This window comes from Schistocerca cancellata, chromosome 9 (assembly GCF_023864275.1).
Source record: "Schistocerca cancellata isolate TAMUIC-IGC-003103 chromosome 9, iqSchCanc2.1, whole genome shotgun sequence".
Classification (NCBI taxonomy): Eukaryota; Metazoa; Arthropoda; class Insecta; order Orthoptera; family Acrididae; genus Schistocerca; species Schistocerca cancellata.
The window spans coordinates 173,192,960-173,219,757 of NC_064634.1; the positions used below are offsets into that span (position 1 = coordinate 173,192,960).

At 42.5% G+C, this 26,798-nt stretch overlaps 1 protein-coding gene across 1 annotated transcript in view; it reads right to left on the reverse strand.

Moving 5' to 3' along the window:
• LOC126101143 (afadin) overlaps nt 1-26,547 on the reverse strand; it is a 1,121,024-nt gene extending 1,094,477 nt beyond the window's left edge. The window contains exon 1 of the mRNA XM_049911831.1: nt 26,234-26,547. The gene's annotated coding sequence lies outside the window, so the exon portion shown is untranslated. The remainder of the gene's footprint in view (nt 1-26,233) is intronic.
• Nucleotides 26,548-26,798: the final 251 nt, after the last annotated feature.

Sequence of the window (26,798 nt, forward strand, 5' to 3'; positions counted from 1 at the left end):
ATCGTCTTCAAATTGGTCCTTTTGCCAGCGAATGCACCGATGACAGTTCTACCACTTTTGATTGAAACGCATCATTGAATTTTTCTTAGTTTTTCTTGATGTTCCCCCACGGTATCAAGTCGTCGCCTTTCCAATTTGTTTCTACCTCTTGAGGAAGAGGAAGATATAAACTTCCTGGCAGATTAAAACTGAGTGCCGGAACGAGACTCGAACTCGGGACCTTTGCCTTTCGCAGGCAAGTGCTCTACCGTCTGTAGAGCACTAACCCACGAAAGACAAAAGATCGCGAGCACAGTAGAGCCCTAACCCGCGAAGGGCAAAGGTCCCGATTACGGTAGAGCACTTCCCCGCGAAAGACTAAGATCCCGAGTTCGAATCTCGGTTCGGTCTGCTAGGAAGTTTCAACTCTAATCTTGTTTTTAGTCAAATCATTCAGAAAATGTGAGTCTTGTGCCATCGTGTATTGTCATGGTAGAGTACTCCATTGCTTGTACGTTTCTTCTGAGGATATTTCCAACGAGGACAAATATTACTCTTGATTTGTCAAGCTTATTTTGGCCGATGTGAAGAAGGAAACTTCTATCGTGACAGTTGCTACTTACTTTCAGGATTACAGCCACAAACCCAACTTTCGTAACCAGTGGCGATCTTTCAAAGGAAGTTCTGATCGTACTGAAGCAATCGTGGCACAAGCTTCGATGCAGTCCTTCTCATCTTCAATTCTTCTGACAGATCTTGTTCAGATTTACCACACTTTATTCCCGAGGTACTGAGAAGGCTTTGGATTCTTGTCTATGACCTTGCATATCCTGATACCTCACTTCTGAACAATTTTTTGGTGAGGTGCCAGTTGACGTCCGATCACAACGGTCGTCGTCATCATTTGCCCGTTTTTGAAACGCTTATACCAATTGTAAATCTGTGCCTCACCAAAAATGTTGTCTACAAAAGCTTGCTTCAACGTTTTGTGCATTTCTTTCGTGATTTTATCATGCTTAAAACAAATCTTTATATCGATGATCTTATGTTTACAATCCACTGAGGTGATAGAAGTCATGGAATAGCGGTATGCACTTATAAAGATGGCGGTCATATCGCGTACACATGGTATAAAATAACAATGTAATGGTGAAGCTGTCATTTTTACTCAAGCAATTCATGGGAAAAGGTTTACGACGTGATTATGGCCGCACGACGGACAACAGACTTTGAATGCCGAACAGTAGTTGGAATTAGGCACATGGGCCATTCCATTTCGGAAATCGTTACGAAATTGAATATTCCGACATCTACTGTGTCAAGAGTGTGCCGAAATACCAGAAGCAACACTGCGTCAAATAACGAATAAATCAACGTGGGACGCGCGGCGAGCGTATCCATTAGGGCAGTGCGGCAAAATTTGGCGTTAATGGGCTATGGCAGATGACGACCGACGTGAGTAGCTTCTCCTGGGCTCGTGACCATACGGCTTGGACCTCAGACGACTGAAAAATTGTGATCTGGTCAGATGAATCCAGGTTTCGGCTGGTGAGAGCTGACGCTATAGTTCGCGTGTGGCCCGGACCCCACGAAGCCATGGATCCAAGTTGTCAACAAGGCACTGTGAAAATTGGTGGTGGGTCCTTATGGTATGCGCTGTGTTTGCATGGAATGGACAGGGTCCTCTGGTCCAATTTCACCGATCACTGTCTGGAAATGGTAATGTTCGGCTACTTGGAGACCATTTGCAGCCACTCATGGACTTCACGTTCACAAACAACGATGTCATGTCATCGGGCTACAACTGTTCGCAACTGGCTTGAAGAACATTATGGACAATTCGAGCAAATGATTTGATCCACCCAGTTCGCCCGACTGGAATCCCATCGAACATTATGGGACTTAATCGCAGGTCAATTGCTGCACAACATCCTGCACTGACGACACTTTCCCAATTATGAACGGCTACAGAGGGACATGGCTCAATATTTCTGCCAGGGACTTCAAAGGACTTGTTGAGTCCATGGCAAGTTGCAGCACCACACCGGGAAAAATCAGGTTCAACACGATATTAGGAGACGTCCCATGACTTTTATCACGTCACTGTGTATACAGGGTCCCAGGGGGAATGGTCAACACTCACGGAAATGGCAGGACCGATCATTTGAAGCAAAAAAGTATAGTAAACATGGGCTCTAAAATCCACGCCTTAAGAGCTGGGAGTTCTTCCTTATGTTCGATACTGTGAAATAAATCTCTTCTACTACGAGCTCTTTGCTTTCTGTATTTCGAGAAATGGTAGTATGGACCAAAATATGAAAAACATGGCCAGTAAAAACGGGCTTTACAGTGCTAACCTTACGAGCTATGAGCACTTGATCATCCTTGTTGCTGTGACACAAAGCCCTTCTACTGAATAAATACTCATACCTCATAAGGGGATACCCCATCCAAAACCCTTTCTTTTCTTCTACTTTACCGATTTCTACCGAATTTTAAAATCATATCCATCGCGTAAAGATGTAGCAATACCCAAGCTTTGAAGTACAGAACTTCACTGGCGTTTTATTTATAAATTTGTAATACGTTCTGTAAAACAAACTTTCGATACCCAGACCTGAATTTTCACACGCCCGATTTTTTTAGGTTCATTCACAAACTACTGTTTAACAATTCTACGCACTTATTTTATGAAAAATGTTATTAATTTACTTTATTCTTAAATTATCAGTATATATATATATAACACATGTACTATATTTCGATAATATTAATATGCAGAAGTATGCAAATACCTCCAGACTATATTCTGCAAATGTTTCATTGAGATAGGTCAATTTTTAGGATAAAAAAGTTGGCACTGATCTGAGAAAAACAAAGTTATGAGAAATGTATTTCAATTTTTTAAGGTTAACGCCACTACAAGAAACAGACACATTACAATTCACCAGCACCGTACGCTTTCCCTTCCTGTTCGTGTAAGGCTTCTTCTTCTTCTTCTTCTTCTTCTTGTAATTTCAATTTTTTGAATTTTTCCTCACCTGGCAGCATTTTGTAGACCTCTGATCAGTCGTTGAGTTCTGGATAAGCAGATCCTCTGGGAGAGTGACACAGGTGTATTGAGCCTCCTGCTTTCTTCAGTTTGCAAAGATCCAGTACTGAAGTTAGAAACAGCTTCTACAAGACTCAAGTGCACATTTTTTCCCTTTGGGGCAGTTGGAGCAAATGACGCTGTGCATGTGTCTTGACATCAGTGCATCCTGCCAGTAGTGCATCAGTTGCAAGTCTCTGATAGGCCGGCACTATCCTGCGCACTTGGGCAGCTGTTGTCAGTGTGCCACGGCCCTTGCGCAATCCATATTTCACATACAAATGTAGTTGTAATTCGAATACAGCCAAGTCGTTTATGGGATCTAAGAATAAACACTCCGAAGATGTGAAATATTTTGTGATGAAAAAAATAGTTTTAAGGTGGAGTCTTACCTTAAGTTAGGCAATTTAGAGCCCATGCTTACTAAACAATTTTTTTTGTTTTGGCCATACTACTTCCTGCCAAAACATAGAAAGCAAAGAGCTTGCCGTAGAAGAAATTTGTTTCAGAATACCGAAGATGAAGAAGTGCTCATACCTTTTAATGTACGCATTTTAGAGCTCTTGTTTAACAGAATATTTTGCTTCGAGTGCTCGCCCCTGTTATATCCCTGCATAAATGAGGTAGTGGATAACGTCGGAGGCTCCATGAAGTTGTTAGCAGAAGACGCTGTTTTCTACAAGAAGACAGCAACGTCGGAAGACTAGTGAATTGCAGGAAGACCTGCAGACGATTGATCAATGGTGCAGAGGCTGATACTTATCCCTAAATGTATAGTAATGAGACGTGCTGTGCGTACATATTAGAAAACATCCACAACTGTACGATTACATTATTAGTGACAAATTACTGGAAACAGTACCTAACATGTAACACTTAGGTAAAAGAGTCCACAGCGATCTTAACTGAAATGACCCGAAAACATAAAGCAGTAAAGTACATGCTCAGATTCATTGGAAGGATCTTACGGAAATTTAATTCAATCACGAAAGAAATTGCTAACGAAACATTTGTTTGACCGATTCCTGAGTACTGTTCAGCAGTCTGGAACCATTACAAGGATGGATTGATAGAAAATATACAGGAGCTCCACCGAAGAGCGGCGCGCTTTGTCACTGGATGGTTTACTTTGTGCGAGAGTATTACGGAGATGCTCAACAAACTACAATCGGAGACGCTACAAGAGAAGCGCTGTGCCTGACGGAGAGGTTTACTACTGAAATCCCGAGAGAGTATTTCCGGAAAGATCTAGGCAAAAGTCAGTTAACATTTGAAAATTCAGTAATTCACGAAATAAAGCAGGTAGAGAGGTGAAAACTGACAGACGTGCTTGAAAAGACAGGGAGTTTTCCTGAAAAAAAAAAAACCACTAAATTACCAACAGATGCTTCATACTATACAAAAGCAACATATCTGCCGTCATTCGTCAACGATACCTGTAGCTGAGGAACAATGTTGTGAACAGCACTGCACAGCATATCAGAAGATATGGCGAGAAACTGCCGTCGGATGTTGTCTTCATACCGACTGAGTTCTGGAGACCTCGGAGGCCAAGCATGATGATGGTAGTGGCAGTCCAGTACGCGATCCTCAACAAATGATGTGCGCAAGACGCATATCACACGTGTAGCAATAAGCAATATGGGGTGGAGCGCCATCCTCCATAAAAGTCGCACCTCCCAGCAGGTGTTTATCAGCCAGGCTACGGATGATGCGATTCTGTAACTTATTGGCGGCTCGTACTCGTCGCGCTGACGATTCTCATTCGGCGTCACCGAAGTGTTGCTGGTCTGCGCCATCTGTTGGGCCGTTTTTGGTTTCAATAAAACCCATTGTCATTTCATACCTGTCTGTCAAGTTTTACCTCTCTACCTACATTATTCCATGAATTTGTGCGTTTTCATAAGTTAAATGACTTTCGGGTTACCCTGTATTACTTCCTCCTATATACGACTCGCAAAATGACTACAAGGAAAAGTTAACATATCTGAACTACACTCATGCTCATAAATTAAGGATAACTGCAGAATGTGGTGCCATGCAACGTGGCACTACACAAAACTGGCGCTAATAGCATAGACACATAGGCAACACACACTACACAGATCTGTAAGTCCACGGTATTGGTGATAAGTTGAGAAAAACGTCCCGAAACACATGTGCTACAAAACGCCATTGTTTCGTGCGCATGTACCCCGACATCAATATGGGATATGAATACCATGCACACGTACACAGGACGCACAACGGGTATTCTGGATCAGGTAGTCGAGCAGCCTCTGGGGTATAGCCTCCCATTCTTGCACCAGTGCCTGTCGGAGCTCCTGAAGTGTCCTAAGGGTTTGAAGACACGCAGCCATACGTCGACCGAGAGCATCCCAGACGTGCTCGATGGGGTGTAGGTCTGTAGAACAGGCAGGCCACTCCATTCGCCTGATATCTTCCGTTTCAAGGTACGCCTCCACGATGGCAGGTCGGTGGGGCCGTGCGTTATCATTATCGGCAGGAAGGTGGGACCCACTGCACCCCTGAAAAGGCGGACATACTGGTGCAAAATGACGTCCCAATACACCTGACCTGTTATAGTTCCACTGTCAAAGACATGCAGGGGTGTACGTGCACCAATCATAGTCCCACCCCACACCGTCAAACCACAACCTCCATGCAGGTCCCTTTCGAGGGCATTAAGGGTTTGGTATCTGGTTCCAGGTTCACGTAAGATGAACACCCAGCGACAGTCACTGTTCAGACTATACCTGGACTCGTCCGTGAACATAACCTGGGACCACTGTTCCAATGAACATGTACTGTGTTCTTGACGCCAGGCTTTACGGGCTCTCCTGTGACCAGGGGTCAGTGGAATGCACCTTACAGGTCTCCGAGCGAATAAACCATATCTGTTCAGTCGTCTGTAGACTGTGTGTCTGGAGACAACTGTTCCAGTGGCTGCGGTAAGGTCCGGAGGAAGGCTACCTGCAGTACTCCGTGGCCGTCTGTGGGCACTTATGGTGAGATATCGGTCTTCTTGTGGTGTTGTACACTGTGGACGTCCCGTACTGTAGCACTTGGACACGTTTCCTGTCTGCTGGAATCGTTGCCATAATCTTGAGATCACTTTGTGGCACACAGAGGGCCCGTGCTACGACTTGCTGTGTTTGACCAGCCTCCAGTCACCATAGTATCCCACCCCTCAAACGTTATCAATATTTATTCTTTGAGGCATTTTCAACACACAGTCACCATTAGCACGTCTGAAAACGTCTGCACACTTACACGCTGCACCGTATTCTGACATGCACCAACACACCTCTGCGTATGTGGACTGCTGCCAGAGCCACCGCGCGACGACCGTACGTCAAATGCACCGCATGATCATACCCCGAGGTGATTTAAACCTGCAAACCTCCCACGAGAGCGTTGTTTCACCATGTATCAGCATTATTATTAATTTATGAGCATGATTGTAGTACGGAGGGTGACCGACAATCATTCTTCCCATACGCCATTCGCGAATGGGACATGGAATGTCGCATCACATAATGCCACCAGAAGTACACAACGCCACACACCGCAAAGTGGCTTGTGCAGTACTGACGTATAAGTAGATAGACTGCTATTCGGGCTAGCAAGTGTCATGTATGTGATTTCCGTAGCCGATGCAGTGCAATATCTCATAAACCTTTCAAAAATCTTCGCGTCTTCACTGTTATTTAATTGCATTATCTTGCATAGATCCAAATGCACGTTTCTGTACAATAGTTTACAAACGTGATTATAAATTTTCGGTTCCACCTGTCATCGGCTTTGTTTGCTATCAGTGTCAGCGGAGAGTAAGAAGTGTCCCTGAGAAGATGACACGACTTTCGTGCTTTCCCTGGACTGAATATTATCGCGTAGTTGTCTACACGTCCCATTTTATCCTGAAGGCTTCTTTCTTAGCAGCGTGCGATGATGGGCGGATGTGCTCGCCAAGCGGCTGCGTGCAGCATACTGCAGCACACTGCTCGTCACCTTGGCCCAGAGGTACACAAGCACCGTACGGAAAAAAACCCTACTACGGCTCGCGCTTTTCGTCTCTGCTCAGCTCACACAGTCAAAAGGAGATTGCGGCGAAGTACAGGATCACACAAAGGCAAGTTCAGTCCCTTTATTTGCTAAGATCTTTATGGAAAACTTAAGAACGTCAAAGGTGGAAGACAATAAGGTAAGTGGAACGATAAGAGAACAGAGTGCGTACGTACATGCACACAAATGAAATCATTCCTGTATCTAGAACACGAAAACAATACTTGGACTGAGCTGTGTTAAGTATGCGGGCGTGCCACGAAATGAACCACGTAAATTTTCCACTATTAGTTCAAAATTTCGACTAGTTGTTCTATACCAGTGATCGTTAAACTGCAGCCCGCCGGTCGCATGCGGCGTCAATCAAGTGTTCGTGCAGACCGCGGTTCTCAGCCTTATTTTGAGGTTCAAATGGCACTGAGCACTATGGGACTTAACATCTATGGTCATCAGTCCCCTAGAACTTAGAACTACTTAAACCTAACTAACCTAAGGACATCACACAACACCCAGTCATCACGAGGCAGAGAAAATCCCTGACCCCGCCGGGAATCGAACCCGGGAACCCGGGTGTGGGAAGCGAGAACGCTACCGCACGACCACGAGCTGCGGACTCAGCCTTATTTTACAGTAATACACGAGTACGCCTATCGCAACTAACAGCCAAACCCGAAAACATGAACTAGCATTACGAGCTTTTCAAAGAGTGTAGTTTCCTGGTCAGTGTATAACAAAAATACTTACAGATACAGTAACATTTTATGATGTGCTAAATATTAATTGACATCGATGAATGCGGTTGTGAGCTAAGTAAAGCGGGCCGCTTGCTCCAGGCGCAGAGGGGTAAGAATAGCGTCCACTGCAGGGTTGGAGGGTGTGAGAGGGGTGATCTTTTCTTATTTGGCTTCTAACACCGCCAATTCATGGGCGTGCGCGACTGGTACCGATAAGCTGCTAGGGTGTCCTTAGGTTAGTTAGGTTTAAGTAGTTCTAAGTTCTAGGGGACTGATGGCCTAAGATGTTAAGTCCCATAGTACTCAGAGCCATTTGAACCACTTTGAACATTCAGAATATTTAGTCGTCATTTTTGATCGTGTCTCGTATTTCATGCAGTCACTCATGGTAACTTTTCACCAGTCAAGGTATCTCTGCATCGCTTACCACCTTTGTTTCAAATGGCTGCTGTTTCATCTACTAAAAGTAACAGTTTTATTACCACTGTGATTTCTATTTCGTATTCTGTCTTTTCACATTCCTAAAAATTCTTAGGCTTGTGATTATTTTTTAACTACGATGGCTGTGAAGAGAGCTTCAAACAATAGTGGTCGAAACAAAAGAATACAAATATCTTATCACTTCAAAGTAAATCTGAAATACTGTATTAAAATTCTGTTTTTGCTTCGTATTAACACCAGAGTTCCTTTCGACAAGTCTGAAGTTGCTCAGAGCGTTGGATACATAAAATATACATTATTTTTAAAAATGGTCTATAGTTAAGTTGAATGGCTGTGCAACACTGAATCAGTATTACAAATGAAATTTTACTCTAATAGCGCATAATTAGTGTACATTTTCACTATTCCTAGCACTCTGTAACTGAAGATGTAAAATGTTACAATGTCTGCTGTCAGGCCGGCCGCGGTGGCCGTGCGGTTCTGGCGCTGCAGTCCGGAACCGCGGGACTGCTACGGTCGCAGGTTCGAATCCTGCCTCGGGCATGGGTGTGTGTGATGTCCTTAGGTTAGTTAGGTTTAAGTAGTTCTAAGTTCTAGGGGACTTATGACCTACGATGTTGAGTCCTATAGTGCTCAGAGCCATTTGAACCATTTGAATGTCTGCTGTCATGTGTAATTCTTACTTTGTATTCAATATTTTCAAAATATGAACAAAACTGGCACAAAGTTACCCCAACTGACTAATATATTTAAATATAAGTGCAATTACTATTATTAATCAGTTAATCATCCGCTCACACAGACAACAAAACAATACTTCTTGTCAAAATTACAGTGTCACAACTTCGGGGTCGCTGAGGATGGCAGCAGTCTGAAATAGAGATGAGTCGACATGAAGTGTTCCGACTGGTCAGAGAACAGATGTGGTCCGAAGTTCGTACTGGCTCTTAAACAAAAAGAGTTTGGACGATCTATGTTCTACTCAGAAAAATACTCTCATGTATTTTCGTAATACTGACAACAATTACATTCACAGTCGTAACTTTATGAGTTTCTATTTTTAATGGCTCGAAGTATTTTTGATGTCATATGAGAGTTCCACAAAAGAAGAAGAAAACTGTGTGGTAACTTCAGTAAAGGTTGCTGCGAAAACCGTTCCAAAAAAAGCCAGGAAGTGTTGATAGTCCTAGATAGTTTTAATCGTGACTGATTCCAGTGTGCTACGCTGGGAAGCCTTTACACATTATTGCTTAATGATTATTTTTAATGCAATGAATGCTTCCAAGAGAGCGTTTAAGAACAAAGTTGTAATAAAAAAAACTAAAAAAAAAACCAAACAACCAAATTATTGTAAGGCCTATAAAATCGAAGTTACATGATACGAGGTTGAGGCTATGTGTAACGTCGGGCTAAAGTATTCAAGCAAAAGAAGCCTGGTATGTATTTGCAACTAAGTAGCAACGTTTTTTATTGTCTCAGTAAATAAATAACACATGGTAAAATCTAAATCGTGAATACATTTCAAAATTTCCTTGGTGCAAATTTAAGAACGTTAACTCAACTGAACCTGTAAAATATATAATACTGGCCATTAAAATTGCTACACCAAGAAGAAATGCAGATGATAAACGGGTATACACTGGACAAATATACTAGAACTGACATGTGATTACATTTTCACGCAATTTGGGTGCATAGATCCTGAGAAATCAGTACCCAGAACAACAACCTCTGGCCGTAATAACGGCCTTGATACGCCTGGGTATTTAGTCAAACAGAGCTTGGATGGCGTGTACAGGTACAGCTGCCCATGCAGCTACAACACGATACCACAGTTCATCAAGAGTAGTGACTGGCGTATTGTGACGAGCCAGTTGCTCGGCCACCATTGACCAGACGTTTTCTATTGGTGAGAGATCTGGAGAATGTGCTGGCCAGGGCAGCAATCGAACATTTTCTGTATCCAGAAAGGCCCGTACAGGACCTGCAGCATGCGAACATGCATTATCCTGCTGAAATGTAGGGTTTCGCAGGGATCGAATGAAGGGTAGGGCCACGGGTCGTAACAAATCTGAAATGTAACGTCCACTGTTCAATGCGAACAAGAGGTGACCGAGACGTGTAACCAATGGCACTCCATACCATCACGCCGGGTGATACGCCAGTATGGCGATGACCCACCGATTCCATATTCTGCTAACAGTCACTGGATCTCGACCAACGCGAGCAGCAATGTCACGATACGATAAACCGCAATCGCGATAGGCTACAATTCGACCTCTTCCGACCTTTATCAAAGTCAGAAACGTGATGGTACGCATTTCTCCTCCTTACACGAGGCATCACAACAACGTTTCACCAGGCAACGCCGGTCAACTGCTGTTCGTGTGTGAGAAATCGGTTGGAAACTTTCCTCATATCAGCACGTTGTAGGTGTCGCCACCGGCGCCAACCCTGTGTGAATGCTCTGAAAAGCTAATCATTTCCATATCACAGCATCTTCTTCCTGTCGGTTAAGTTTCGCGTCTGTAGCACATCTTCGTGGTGTAGCAATTTTAATGGCCAGTAGTGTATGTAATTTTCTTTTAATCTTCTTTTGTAGCCCATTCACAAGGTATCACTGTTGTCTGCCGATTGAACACTACCCACAGTGTCCAAAGTAAAAAGATCAACAGCTTTTTATGGGTATGGGTATTACATTACCTAAAATTGTCCGCCCCTGGTAGTTCAGTGGTCAGTGCGACGGAATGTCATACCTAACGTTCCGGGTTCGATTCCCGGCTGGGTCGGAGATTTTCTCCGCTCAGGGTCTGGGTGTTGTGTTGTCCTTATCATCATCATTTTATCTCCATCGACAAGAAAGTTGCGGAAGTGGCGTCAACTCGAAAGACTTGCACCAGGGGAACGGTCTACCCGAAGGGAGTTCCAAGCCACACGGCATTTCCATTTCCATACCTAAAATTGATATTAACAAGAATGCACGTTTTATTATATGTGTGCACAAAACTGTATGAGAATAACTGGAGTAGAAACTTGCTTTGATGTTTTCACACAGTTTCAATGTCCCATCACAAAGTAATGAATACCTTCCAAGGACTGACTGATGTGTGCTTGATATGAAGTGGGCTTGATGTGAAGCGTGCTTCACGTGAAGCGTGGGTGGCCAAGAATTGGAAATCACTGGCTAGAGATCCTACGAAAGGAGAGGAAGGCGTATTTCCCATGCTTACCGACAGCAGTGCATGGTTAGGAGAGGAATTATGACTTATATTTTCCGTGGAAATTAGGTCATCATGTGGATGGCCAAAACAATATTACGTAAGTGGTAACCTCAGCATCAGACTGAGGTGAAAATGACTCCTTGAGTAACATCTCCAAGAAAAAGTAAGTTACTGGGCACTCTTCTAGAATAATTTTAACAAAAATGTGGAAGTCTGCATGTCTGAGGAGTTACTGTACATGTTCGACTGAAGTTTCCACTATTGGGGTAATGTGTGGGGGAGTTGGGCCACTAGGCAAGACAGACCAGTGGCGTAATCCAAACATGCACCGCTGGAGAGCAGCTCCAGCTGCTTGTGAGGAAACTCTTTTGTGAACAAACGTGGAGTTCACTGAATTCAAAAATGAAAATCCAAAGTCGGAATATTGCCAGCTACGACAGAAATGGTATATTGCTGCAGCGGCATCTGGCACCCATAATGTTTGCGTTTGTTTGTATCACCAGAATGTGAAGTTTATGATAGATAGGGCCAATCTCACAGTTGACTATAAATACCTTTATGAATTTCTGGTTTGCAATATTGACGGTTGCAACTGTATGATCACAAGAAAAAGTAAAAACTCTCTACGCAAACAAGCTTTACTTGAAATGTCTGAGAATTGGAAGATGACGATTTGATGCCTGACAATTTAGCATACAAACAGGATGACAAGCCAGAATGGGAACGGTGACAACTACAAAACCGCAAGAAGTATTTTTGAAGTGTTGGTAGTTAACCTTGAAAACATGGAAATGTACCATTTCATTGGCAAACCTCGGGGTAAATTTCTGAAGGACAAAAAACACCTTGGCATTTGATGGATGCTTAGTCCTTGTCGACTTTTCTGAAAACTATACCTTTGTTATTCAAGTTGAAGTACAAGGGCACCACTGAGCAAACAAACAGGCCCATTCGTCCATTTATGTTCTATTATAATGATCAAGATTAACTAAGAGTCACAGTTTTTGTGTCGTAAGTGACATCTTGAATACAACGCTACAGCAGTGCACGCTTTTCAACTACAGTTAACAAACTACATAAAACAGCACCCGCCTTCTATAAACAACCCGATCTATTTCTCTGATGGTGCTGCATAGGCTTGGTGCAGAATGGCACTTTTTTGCGTCATACCATGGGAGGAATGCATGTGATGGCGTCGTGCGTACAGCAAAGTCAACTGTCACGAACGCTAGCCTGCAGCGGACGCAAGAGAACCAGATCCTGACACCGGAAGAAATGTTTAAATTATGTAAAGAACAGGTAAAAGGGATTACCTATGTTTTTGTAAAATATGAGGAAATACAAGAACTCTACGCCAATGTTTTGGAGGAAATATTCAACACCTATCAGAAGATTAAAGGCGCCAGATCTTTTCACTGTTTTCTACCTGTCACTTTTTTTTTTTAAATAGGAGTGAGTAACCAACTTAGATGTTTAGTAATGTACATATGGACACAAGACGCTGTTCGACATCCATTAAGAACATAGCAGCACTTGCATGTTTTGCTGAACATTGCAGTATTTACCAACCATTGTAGCGGCTTCCTTTAACGCGGCAGGAAAACTTGGCACTTACATTGGTACGCCAAATTTTATCTCAGGACACGGTGTTATATTTTCTTTCTTCTGATTGGAATGTTCGGCTTGCAATAGCACTTATACTAACAAATCAAAAATGTATAAAATGGTATAGAATGGTGAAAGTAAGCTGAAAGACATACTTCCATACCTTTCCCATTTCACCCTTTTTTTTCCCTCCATCCGAGCCAGTTGCCATACGTTTCTTCGTATCTGTGCGGCGTTTCCTTAATTAAATCCGCATCGATGTACTTGCTGTGTTCCGGAGTACAGTTTAGTTCTATTACGTTAAGTTGCTTTGAGTGCCTCACATTCCTGATGCATTCTTTACGCCTGAGAGTTTCAGATCTTCGGGGACAATAAATTCAGTAACGTTTATGGCATCGCATTGTGTATTATCTAATTTTCCCAGACATTGCGTAAAGATTTTTGCAATGCAGCTGGTATTTCCACAAGTGTATCTGTGTACTTATATGCGGTGTAATTAAATTCCCTTTACAGACTTTGAGGACAGGTTCCTTACACTAAAATAAGAAAAAAATGTCTGGCAAAACATGGTCTCTGAAGTGCATAACTTAAGATCTATCAGACTTGCTCAGTAGAAGAGACGTGTTTCACAGCAGAGAAAATGAGCAGGTGCTCACAGCTCTTAAGACTTGAATTCTATAGCCCATGTTTACTAGTCATTTTTTCTTGCTTTGGTTTAAGGACTCTGACGTCAATGTTTGTAAAGGGAACTTAGTTACACGCTGTATAACTGCACACTCCACAAATATTTGTTTGTCATATGATCTTTGCAGTGCTTCGTTTGTAGCTATTTTCTCACGTATGATTAGTTACTACTTAGATCGGAAGGAAGTGGATAGATTTCTGCTGTATACATTTCGCCACACAATGTTCCATCTTACCTCCTTATGGAGGACGAGAAACAACTCACCTCGCTGGATGGCAGCTACCAATCTAACCCCCCCCCCCCTCACCCTGCAGGCCACGTCGAATACTGGTCTACCTGAAAAATCACTTAGCAGTACTCGTATCGGTGTTGGCAGATTGAGAATCGATATGTTGAAAAATGTGTGGCAAAGATCAAACCACAGCCCACTTCACGAATTGCAACGGGTGCCCGTTAAGATGTACTACGGGGGACCTGATGGCAGCAACATGTAATGCCCTTGATTTGCAGAAGTCTGGACAGACCATTTGATATATTTTGTCATTAAGTACCATTATGTAATGCAATTTTTATCACCAATTTTTGCTTCTGATACGAATAAAAAAAATCGTATCTGTGTTTTATTCTTTTCTAGTACAGCGGTAAGTACCGTCTGAAACCGTTTCACGGTGGTGAGCAGTGCAGGGACACACACTGAAATTCCTTACTTGTGGCCGGGGAGAGGGCGACTGGAATGTATCCTCCGCCATACGGTGGCTCGAGGAATCCAGAAGAGATGTCTACATGTACGAGGGCGTGATGAAAAGTAATGCCTCCGAAATTTGTAAGTAATTTTTAAAGAAATGTTATTAACATTCTACATGTTTATTGATAAGTGTTGATCTGCTTGCACCACTTCATTAAAGAGAAATTCTCGAAGGTGTTAAGTTATGAAAACAGATAAAAATCGGATGAGGCCAAGTTGGGACAGTTTGGACGATGATCGAGGACAGTGAATCCAAGGCGTCGGATTGTTGAAGTTGTCGCATTGCCATGCTGAAGAAGGGGGTTCCCAATGTGTGGACGAACTCGTCGAATTCGAAACTGGATCACAGCAAGCCATTTCTCATGCATAGCTACATAACGCACCGCCTTCTAATACACTACAAATCGGAGCCCTCTAGCGGCATATGTAGACACGAAGAATGAAGATGTAGATTGTTGATAACGTTTATTTTGTTTATAAAGCTTTAAGCGTTTTGGCGTAAAAAAATCGGAGGCATGCCCTCCATATGATGTGTGGCGGAAATTGCGTTAGTTCCATTATCTCTTCCCTGCCCTATTCGCGAAGGACACATGGGAAGAATAACTGTCGTTAAATTTCCGTTTTGTTTTTAATTTATCTGATTTCCTCATTTTTGGTCATTTCTCGATACGTATGTGGGACTAAGTGTTGTCCGACTGTTCCCGGAACATACGCACTCTACCTATTTCACTAGTAAACCTTCGTGATCAAAACGTCTATCTTGCATCGTCTACCACGGTAATTGAGCGCCTCTACAACGCTCTCGCGCCGAATAAAGATTTCGTGACGAAACGTGTGTGTGTGTGTGTGTGTGTGTGTGTGTGTGTGTGTGTGTGTGTGTGTGGTCTGGTAAGGGCAGCAGACGAATGAACAATATGCAACAACCGGTGGAATAAGGGCCAAGTTGACGGTATCTAGAAATATCAGAGTCAACTGCTAGTCCCTACATCAATCACAGATCATCTGCACATATGTAATTCACCGCTGTCTTCTAAAGTTGCTACCTACTTACAAACAACTGCGAACAGCCTCATGGCACTTCAGACGTTATCCGCTACATCATTTACTTTTCAGTCTGAAGGGTTGTTTGATACATCTTTGCACGCTAGTCTATCCAGTGCAATCTCATCATTTCTGCACGACTACTGCAATCTACCTCCACCTACTTACTGTATAACCTGCTGTGTTTATGCCCTGGTCTCCTCTACAAAATTTGCTCACCACATTACCCTCCATTACATAACTGCATACATCTACTTCTATATTCTATAAACCACCGTGAAGTGCATGGTATAGGGTACGTCCCACTGTACCAGCTACTAAAGAAGCGCGAGAAAAATGATTGGTTGACTGCCTCCGTGCGAGCTGCAATTATTCTAATCCTATCCTTTCGATTCCTATGTGAGCGGTACGTAGGGGGTTGTAGTACATTCCTTGAGTCATTATTTAAAGCAGGCTCTTGAAATTTTGTTAATAAGACTTCCTCGGAGTGCCGGCCTGGGTGGCCGAGCGGTTCTAGGCGCTACAGTCTGGAATCGCGCGACCGCTACGATCGCAGGTTCGAATCCTGCCTCCGGCATTGATGTGTGTGATGTCCTTAGGTTAGTTAGGTTTAAGTAGTTCTAAGTTCTAGGGGACTGATGACCTTAGATGTTAAGTCCCATAGTGCTCGGAGCCATTTGAACTTCCTCGGAGTAGTTTACTTCTATCTTCAAGAATCTCCCAGGCCAGTGCCTTCAGTATTTCTGTGACACTCCCGCGGATCAAACAAACCTGTGACCATATGTGCTACCCTTCTCTACAGACGTTCAATACCACCTGTTTTGACTACACTCTCCCAGTGTTCTGCCAATAAGCCGGGGACTCATTGATATTATAGTCACAGGATACTACTATTTTTTTCTTCATTTTGTGAAGCAGACATTCTTATATTTCTGTACATTTAAAGCAAGTTGCCAATCTTTGCACCACTTTGAAATCTTATCAAGATGACTGAATATTTATGCAGCTTCTTTTAAACTGCAGGTAACTGCATAACACCATCTGCAAAACGCCTGAGATTACTATTAGGCCTAACACCGTCTGAAAGTATACATGAAGATAGTAACTGTTCACGAAAGAACAGGTACCATTGATGACCATGCAGCTTCTCTAGAACAAATGATAATTGAAACCCTCAGCTGCGGACTGGTGTTGTTGATATACCTCAATGGGGACAGCTGAAAATGTGTGCCCCGATCGGGACTCGAACCCGGCACGGCAGCTCAGCGTATTCGGTCAGAGGGTTAGCTGTTCTCTGCAATAAAAAAACTGAGTTAATGGATCAACGATGAACTTGAACAAGCGTCATGGGACGTCCGCTCCGAACAAATACAACGAACAATCACGAAGAAAATGAGAATTAAAAAAAATCGAAAAAATTAAGAAAAGAAATAAAAAAAGATGGATAGAGCGCCTGCCATGTAAGCAGGAGATCCCGGGTTCGAGTCCCGGTCGGGGCACACATTTTCAGCTGTCCCCATTGAGGTATATCAACAACACTTACCGGCAGCTGAGGGTTTCAATTAATTATCACTGTCTGAAAGGTCATTAATGTACAACATGAACTCATAATGAGATATTTTGAAAACTTTACTAGGGAACACCCTTAGTTACTTCTACATCTGACGATGACTCTCCATTCAAGATAAATGCTGCGTCTTCCCTGCCAAAAAGCTCTCTATTCAGAAATTTCACTTCATACGCCATACGATCGTACTTTTGACAATAACCGTAGGTGCGAAACTGAGTCGAATGCTTTTCGGAAATCCTTACCTGACTGCCTCGATCCAAAGCTTTCAGTACGTCACGTGAGAAAAGTGCCTGTTGGGTTTCAAATGATCGATGTTTCCGGAATCCACGCTGGATGGCACTGAGGAAGTCATTCTGTTCAAAATACCTCATTATCTTCGAGTTCAGAATACGCTCTAAGATTCTACAACAGATCATGACAAGAATACTGGACAGCAGTTTTGTCTCACTTCTACTACCCTTCTTGTAGACAGGTGGAACCTGCACTTTTCTCCGAGAACTGAGTGCGGTTTTTTGGTCGAGGGGTCTAGGGCAGATAATAGTTAGGAGTGGAGCTAACTCAGCCGCAGATCCAATATAGAATTTGACAGGGATTTTACCGGGCACTGTAGCTTTGTTCAATTTTACGATTTCAGCTGTTCCTCAACATCACTGACAATAACACTTAATTCGTTCATCTTTTCTGTGGTACGAGGATTAAATTCGCGTTTTCCTTTGTAAAGGAACGTCTGAAAATAGAGTTATGCATTTCTGCTTTTGCTTTGCTACCCTACAATTCAGTCCCGCCTCAATGGTTATTCGATCCATTACTTTCAGCGCTTTTATATATCATCAGACTTCTAAAGATTCTAGTCTCTTCTTGTCGAAAGTGCTTATTGTTCACGCTTCATTTTCGTACATGCCTACACTCCAAATATCTTCAGAAAAATCTTTCTAATACTCAAATTGCACTGAAAGACCTGAGTCGAAACAAGGCCCCGGGAGTAGACAACATTCCATTACAACTACTGACGACCTTGGGAGAGCCAGTCCTGACAAAACTCTACCACCTGGTGAGCAAGATGTATGAGACAGGCGAAATACCCTCGGACTTCAAGAAGAATATAATAATTCCAATCCCAAAGAAAGCAGGTGTTGACAGATGTGAAAGTTACCGAACTATCAGTTTAATAAGTCACGGCTGCAAAATACTACTGCGAATTATTTCAGACGAATGGAAAAAACTAGTAGAAGCCGACCTCGGGGAAGATCAGTTTGGATTCCGTAGAAATATTGGAACACGTGAGGCAATAATGACCTTACGACTTACCTTAGAAGAAAGATTAAGGAAAGGCAAACCTACGTTTCTAGCATTTGTAGACTTAGAGAAAGCTTTTGACAATGTTGACTGGAATACTCTCTCTCAAATTCTAAAGGTGGCACGGGTAAAATACAGGGAGCAAAAGGCTATTTACAATTCGTACAGAAACCAGATGGCAGTTATAAGAGTCGAGGGGCATGAAAGGGAAGTAGTGGTTGGTAAGGGAGTGAAACAGGGTTGTAGCCTCTCCTCGAAGTTATTCAATCTGTATATTGAACAAGCAGTAAAGGAAACAAAAGCTATTAAAATCCAGAGAGAAGAAATAAAAACTTTGAGGTTCGCCGATGACATTGTAATTCTGTCAGAGACAGCAAAGGACTTGGAAGAGCAGTTGAACGGAATGGACAGTGTCTTGAAAGGAGGATATAAGATGAACATCAACAAAAGCAAAACAAGGATAATGGAATGTAGTCTAATTAAGTCGGGTGATGCTGAGGGAATTAGATAAGAAATGAGACACTTAAAGTAGTAAAGGAATTTTGCTATTTGGGGAGCAAAATAACTGATGAAGGTCGAAGTAGAGAGGATATAAAATGTAGACTGGCAATGGCAAGGAAAGCGTTGCTGAAGAAGAGAAATTTGTTAACATCGAGTATAGATTTAACTGTCAGGAAGTCGTTTCTGAAAGTATTTGTAGCCATGTATGGAAGTGAAACATGGGCGATATATAGTTTGGACAAGAAGAGAATAGAAGCTTTCGAAATGTGGTGCTACAGAAGAATGCTGAAGATTACATGGGTAGATCACATAACTAATTGAATAGAGTTGGGGAGAAGAGGAGTTTGTGGCACAACTTGACAAGAAGAAGGGACCGGTTGGTAGGACATGTTCTGAGGCATCAAGGAATCACAAATTTAGCATTGGGGGGGGGGGGGGGGGGAGGCAGCGTGGAGGGTAAAAATCGTAGAGGGAGACCAATAGATGAATACACTAAGTAGATTCAGAAGGATGTGGGTTGCAGTAAGTACTGGGAGATGAAGAAAGATAGGGTAGCATGGAGAGCTGCATCAAACCAGTCTCAGGACTGAAGACCACAACAACAACAACAACAACAACAACGCTACTGCCAGTTCCATGACACTTCCTTTAGGTACTCCTGAAATTACCTTCAGCTGCTGATTCATTGTGTTCTGCTAAGAGCCGAGATTCTGGCTGCTAGGAACCACAAATCTGGCCCGAACTGCGGAGCGCGGTGGATATGCGCTGCCGACAGGTTCGGACGTCACGCGGGGTGGAGGTGCGTGGCTGGCCGGCATGGCTGCTTCACTGGGTCAGGTCCGGCGGCGTTGCCGCGGCGAACCCGGGCCGCGGCAATTCGCATTCCGGCTTGTTCTCCCGCCAGGTAGGTAGGTGGTTCCCGAGCTGGCGCTGTTGCCATTGCTGCTGCCTCGCTGTACCGCAGGAGCCGCGGTTGCTGCTAGAGGCTGCTGCCGTCTCGCTCACCTCTGTGGACCCGTTACGGCGGCCAACTCCCAGCAACAGTTCGTGCTTCCAATATAATACGCTTGGACGACGATTCTAGTTGCGGCGCGGAAAAAGCCACAGCGTAACAGTAAACGTAGTATGTGGTGTAACCACTGGTTAATAAAACGAAAAGCATTCTCAGCTTATGTTACTCCGTGAGCTGAGATGGATCCATAGGATTTGAACAATTTTTTATCAATGTAGAAACGCATCGGAACCAGCATATAACGAGCGACGTAATAATGTCACGTACGAAATACTGACGACATTGCGGTAGTTCACGAACTTTCAAGATTACGAATACAAATTCACACGGTAAATCCAAATTGCACTGTCAAAATTTCGGAGGCTGTGCAGGGACTTTGAGTACTCTGGTGTACGGGGCCCGTGGACTCCGATGGCTAGTTGGAGAGTAATTGTATTTAGCTTAATTTCTTACCCCATTTATTTTTGTGTAATAATTGTTGTTTGGTCGCAAAAGCTACAGAAGATTGCCACCCAAGGGTCTGTCGCCTATTCGAACCTAAGCCCTGTTAACAATATCCGCTTCCCCTAGTAGCAAAAGTGGCCGGAAACACTTCTGATCTCACCAACCTTGTACGACGACGATTTGGTTTTCAAGACTGACATCTGCCACTAAAATGACCGTTTTCGCTTATTGTTATGACAAGCAAAACGGTCTTTGGTCAGCTGCACTAGCAATGGCATTAGCAATCCCTAACTAGCGTCCAAAAAGCAGTCGAGTGTGACGAATACTGTCACGAAAATACGAGATGACTCATGTTAACATAATGAGTAATGGTATAATTTTGTTTTGCCTCTGACTTCTTGGTGGGGACGTCGAACACCTTCACAGTGCTATGGGCGCCTCTGTTTCTATGCCATCTACAGACATCCTAGACTTTGCACTTATTGTTAACTGTCACTTTAGGGAACGATCGCTAACGATATGTCCACCGTGTCTCGGACGCGTGTCGATTGTTTATTCTGTGTACGTTGGTTATGAATTTTGGACCCGCCTCAAACACATTATTATTATTATCATCATCATCATTATTTAATTTGCAAGTATACAAAAAGAACTGCAATAAATTCATCGCACACTTACATCGAGTGTGATCAAAAAAATACTTCAGAGTTCACAATGGGAAACCAGTGAATCTCCTCACCCTAAAAATGCACGTCGGTCGAAATCGATTATCAGTCATGTACATTTTTATTTCGGTATTGAGAACAAAATGCGATCCGAGTTCTTGCCAGGGGGAACAACTAAATGTAGAATTTTACAACGGCATAGTGCAAGTTTGCGAAACGAAGTACAAAGAAAAAGACCATAACAATGGGCTTCTTTTTTCATCACGACAACGCGCCGTGGCACATCTGGGTTTTATTCGCTAGTTTGACCAGAAAGTGTTTCCGTCCGTCCAAATCCACTTTACACACTAGCTTTTGCACCAAAGTAAAACGTTTTCACACCATTCCTGACATTGAGAGGGCCACGAAAGAGCAAAAGAACGCACCCCCCCCCCCCCCCCCCCCCGAGATCAGCGTTCCAGAAATGCTTTTCCAGTCATTAATTCAACGTTGGGGGGATAAGTGCATTACTAGCCTAGGACAGCAATTTGGAGAAGGTTATATAAAATTCCATGTAAGCTTATTACTTGGTTTATAATACAACATTCATCGTATTTTTTGATCACATTTCGTACTTTCAACTACGACGAGCATCAATCTACTTTTTCGCATATGGGTTCTCTGAAAGCGACACAGCGACACCCTGTGTCAGCACTCGTGCATGTGCATGAATGTTTTTTCGATACTATGCAAATTTCAGCCTGTAGCTTTGTATTGATCTTTTTGGAAACTGTGCGACTGTTTGTCAATACATCACGTATCCAAGGCTTGCGAGAAATTCGATTACGCAATCAGTGTCGATGTGATTTTCACTCAACATTGGGACACCGACAACGAAACGAAGAAGAAAGATAAGGCTTAACGACTCCTTTGAGGACGATGATATTTGTGATAGAACAAAAACTTGGATGATGATATTTGGTTTGTGGGCGCTCAACTGCGCGGTCATCAGAGCCCGACAAACTTGGGTTGGGGAACGAAAGGGAAGGATCACTATTACGCGATTTACAAAGCAACCACGCAGCATATGCCTTCAGCCATTTAGGAACATGGCGGATAACATAAAATCTCGATGGACGGACGGGGATTTGAATCGCTGTGCTCCAAAATGACAGTCCAGATCCTTACCCTCATGCTAACTCGCTCCGTACAACGAAACGTTTCCGTGACATTCTTCAAGCAGGGCGCTGTCACTGTTGTTTAGTGAACGCATTAGCGCTGTCATCAGATAACAATGCATGTAAGATGAATTAAACAGGAAATATAGCATAGACCTATAAATTCTGTAAGAAAGCTCAGTGAGGTGGTTAATGGTGGTAGCTGGCTGGAATAGTGCAACTAGAAGCCGTATGAAACTCCCAAGTATGTAGTAAAACACGTAAATCTAGACTGTATGGTAAATGTAACATACGATTCCAAGTGTAAAATCATCTGCCTTTTTTTCGAGTAAATCACAATCAATATTTCATTCACGACGGAACAAAATCGATACAAATTATGTATAAACATCCCTTTCCCGTCACTCACGTTTTGATTTTGATCATTCGCGGCAGAACCCCGCCTGCTGCTGCAGGACATTTGCTCTTTGGTAGTCATTCTATAAAAAAGATGGAGATACCACTATTTTTAATGTAAGCACCAGATACATTGTAGGATGACCTCCAGTACGCAAAATCTGAACAAATTTCTAAAACATCGGTAATAATGAAACCAGTCTTTTTCTCATGTGATTTACCAAACGCCTTGGTTCATAGCAATCGGGTGGATATTTCTTGTCTTCCAAGAAACTTATAATTCAGCACCACATAAATAGTTATTAAAAAAGGTACGATCATCTGGAGTATAGGCCTATAATGAAACCCATGGACAGGTTGAAGATTTTTTTGACAGGGAGGGCCTGCACGTCATCATGGAAGTGTACTACTGGGCTCTTGCTGTTCGTGTCGTACATAAATGTTCTAGCTGACAATATTAACAGTAACCACAGACACTTTGTAGATGGTGCAGTATCTATAGTGAAGTATATCTGAAAAAAAGTGCACAAATATATCTGACTTCCAAGGAGGCCTAGCGCCAAGATTGGGTTAATTATTCAGAAATGTTAAATTGTGCACATAAAAAAAGTAGTATGCTATGACTTTAGAATCAATAAGTGTACTATGTCCCCTCCCCGTATGGCTCCCATACGGATTGCGGAGACTAATGTTACAGTACGCACAGAGGAATTGAAACGGTCTTTCTTTCCTCCCTCTGTATCTGAATGAAAGGGGAGAACCCGCAATGTGAAACATTTGGATGAACCGTCTGCTATATACTTCAAAAGTAGTTTCTGGACACACTGAGTTACTAGCGGGACCCTTACGATTAAGTGAACCAATAACAAGATTAAGATGACGAAACAGTCTTGCTGTATTCTTTGTGCACCGTCTACTTGTATTTGGTAAAAGTAAAATGACACCGTGCAACACAGGGTCTATAAATATATTTATTCGTACTACAAACTGTAATTGGGCTGATTGGAAATGAGTTTACTATTGCACGAGCTATGGACAGGTATATACTACACGGATACAAATGGTTACAGTACGTAACACCTTATTTTTTTTTTTTTTGAGGAAATTACAACACTTCTCTTATTTGAGACACAGCATATTACTGTTCACCATGTCCCTGCATGTTGAAAGTATCAGTACATTAAAAAAACTTTCACATCAAGAGTTTTAAGTTTACGGACTCTGGCGGGAGACGGGAATAAGAGTACCTCGGCATTAAAATAGGATAATACATACGGTGCAAACGAAACTTCTTTCCAGCAACAATACATTAAAAAGGCGTCCGCACACGTTAAATATTTATTGACAATACTATGCCAAATCCTCATTATGTTGAAGCGACTTTCACACCATCAATATTGTCAGCTGGAAACACGATTTTAGAAGGTCAAACATTCAAAAGGAAGCATATAACAATTCTATTTGCTATAGCCAGTAAACAACAAATAACGAAAGGGTGCACGAACGACTGAAAAATGAGACGTTAATTTACTGACTAAACTCATAATCACGGACCCGAAATATTTCAGACTGTTTTCGGATGAGTCCTGCATCTTACGACTGATAATTAATGTTGATACGACAAAAACAGGGGGGCAAAATACGCTAGTGAGAGAGGAAATGACAACTGACGAGAGATTAGGAGTAACTTTGAGATTCGTGGTGACGGGCAGATCATTCGAATGCTTGAAGTGTAATGCTGTAACATCAGGAATCACAATCAACAAAATTGTTATTGAAATCTGTTAAGTAATTATATCTGTTCTTAAAGGATATAGTTAGATAACAAACGTAAAATATTTTATTCATTTGTTGGAATAATGTGGGGTGGCTGACATGTATTTTGCAGACCTCTACTAGTTGTTACGTGTGTATAGCGCCTTCAAGTTTCCAAACTTTCCTACCTGCTGCATAATTCTACAATAGTACGCCTACTATGTTTTTAAATAAATAAAAAATGCAATGCCATATTGAATGCTCCACTGATCTCTCCCAATTGATAACTACGACAAGCCCTGGACCCGAAGTCGGCAGGTGCGGGGTTCACATTCTCTCCCGGTCATATGTATTTGATTCTCCCCCTCAATACGTCAGTTTCCACACTTCTTGTTACGACGCACGGGCAACAAATATCAAGCCTCCATTCTTAGCCACACTGAGCTTCTGCTCCCATGTTCCAATTTTTATGTATTCGCTGTCGACAGAGTGTTTAACTTTTGCAGGTGCTTCACCATTCTTCGACATATTTTGCTAATTACGCTTTTAATTAATCACCACTACCTAAGTAATTCCGTGCTGTACCACGCACCCAACGAAACAAAAGGTGGCGTTGTACCCCTTCAGGTAGTCATGTACACAACAACGTGTGATTTTAGAGAAGACCTTCCTAATTTCATTATAAATGCCTGAAAGCAGTACCCAATGTGGGGCGATCTCTGACATTACAATACCGCACAGCCCTGCTATTTAGACCTCATGTTTTCATGACACTTTTGACAGCCAGCGGCGAAAGGCAGGAAATGCAGCAGAAACGTCTAGCAAAGGAACTTTTCGAGGGCGTAACGTTAATATCAATTCATCTGTCTAAATGCGGTTCGTCCGTAGATGGCATTCCACTGTACTATTTTAAACAATTTTACCTATGGGTCTATACACTGAAGTAACTGGTAACACACGAACGCCAACATGTTACTGCATAGAATGACAGTATTACGACAGCTGAGGACTTCGTTAAGCACCCCCAGTTATCAATTGAGGCACCATATGACAAACAAAGATAACTGAAAAACAAGCGCGGTTTTTTTATTTAAAGTAAATTACGATATCTGGTGAACACACTTCCCGATTTTGCATATGTTCGTGCTTATGCTTTAGTATGTCTCTTCTAACTGTCAACACTCTCGTGAAAGACAAGAGGCAAAGTCCAAGTTTATAAGACGCGTCAAAAAATAGGTATGTGTGTTAAGGAAAAACGGAACACGGTGCTTTGGACGTAATGAGAAAGAAGCGAAACGGATTTACTCAACCTACGAGTATGACATTTCTAAAAACCGTCTGAGATAAAAACAGAAGAAAGCACAAATCTGTTTTTAATGACAGTTACCTTGTTAAGTACTTTGTTGTTCTTGTAAACAGTAGTGCCCACGAGCTACTGCTTGGGGGGTGCGTATGGTTTCCATGGCGACCCGTCTGTTGTCACAAACACTTCTGCGGAGCTTGGATTACACTCATTACACTGACATCTAGGCCATGGAATATGAAACTAGCCTGCAAGGTGTTAGGTTGGTTACATCGTGAAGAAATTACGTATTTGCTGACAACGGATGCAAGAACTCGTACTTCGAAATCTTAGGTCGAACATTGTTATTTTCTGGAAGAGACGCAGTACAGTAAATATTGTTTAATGAGTTCCCGTAATAACGGGATCATTTTTATGGGCTTTCTCCCTTGTTATTTTGAGCTAAACAAGTCACTACAACGGTATACGGTGAGTCAGCATACACGTTAAAAACACCTAATACGACGTGATTTCCACTAGCCACTTACCTTTTTGTTTTCTGAAGCGACAGTATACGAAGCAATGAAACGAAAATCCAGGCGAAGGGCTGACAAGGCTGGCAAACAACACTGCGAAAAACCTGTTTACGTCACTTGTTAAACTCCATCACAACAAAAAACCACTTTCATACATAATCAAACAATCCACACTTCACTATTGTTGTGATTTAACCTCCTGTATCCAATGGCACTTCCATGACCAATGACGAAGACGTACACAAAAAGAAAAAGAAAAAAAAAATTACAAGTTTCGAACTCACTTCGGCAACCCGCACCACGGCAACGCACACCAAACATCCACTGCGTGAGCGCCTCCTCACGGGACTACTGCGCAAGCGTCACCAAAGCTTTCAAAGGTCCGAGATATACCAGTTGCGAACAAAGAATGTAGTAATTCTTTTAAAATTTTTATTTTGTCTTCTAACAGGACGAATGAAGTAAACTGGAAATAACAGCATGTTAATTTAAGAAAACAATAAAAGACATGTTATTGTGAGACTTTTTTCCTATAAATTATACCAATTGGAGAATTTCAATGCTGTCTACAAATTTA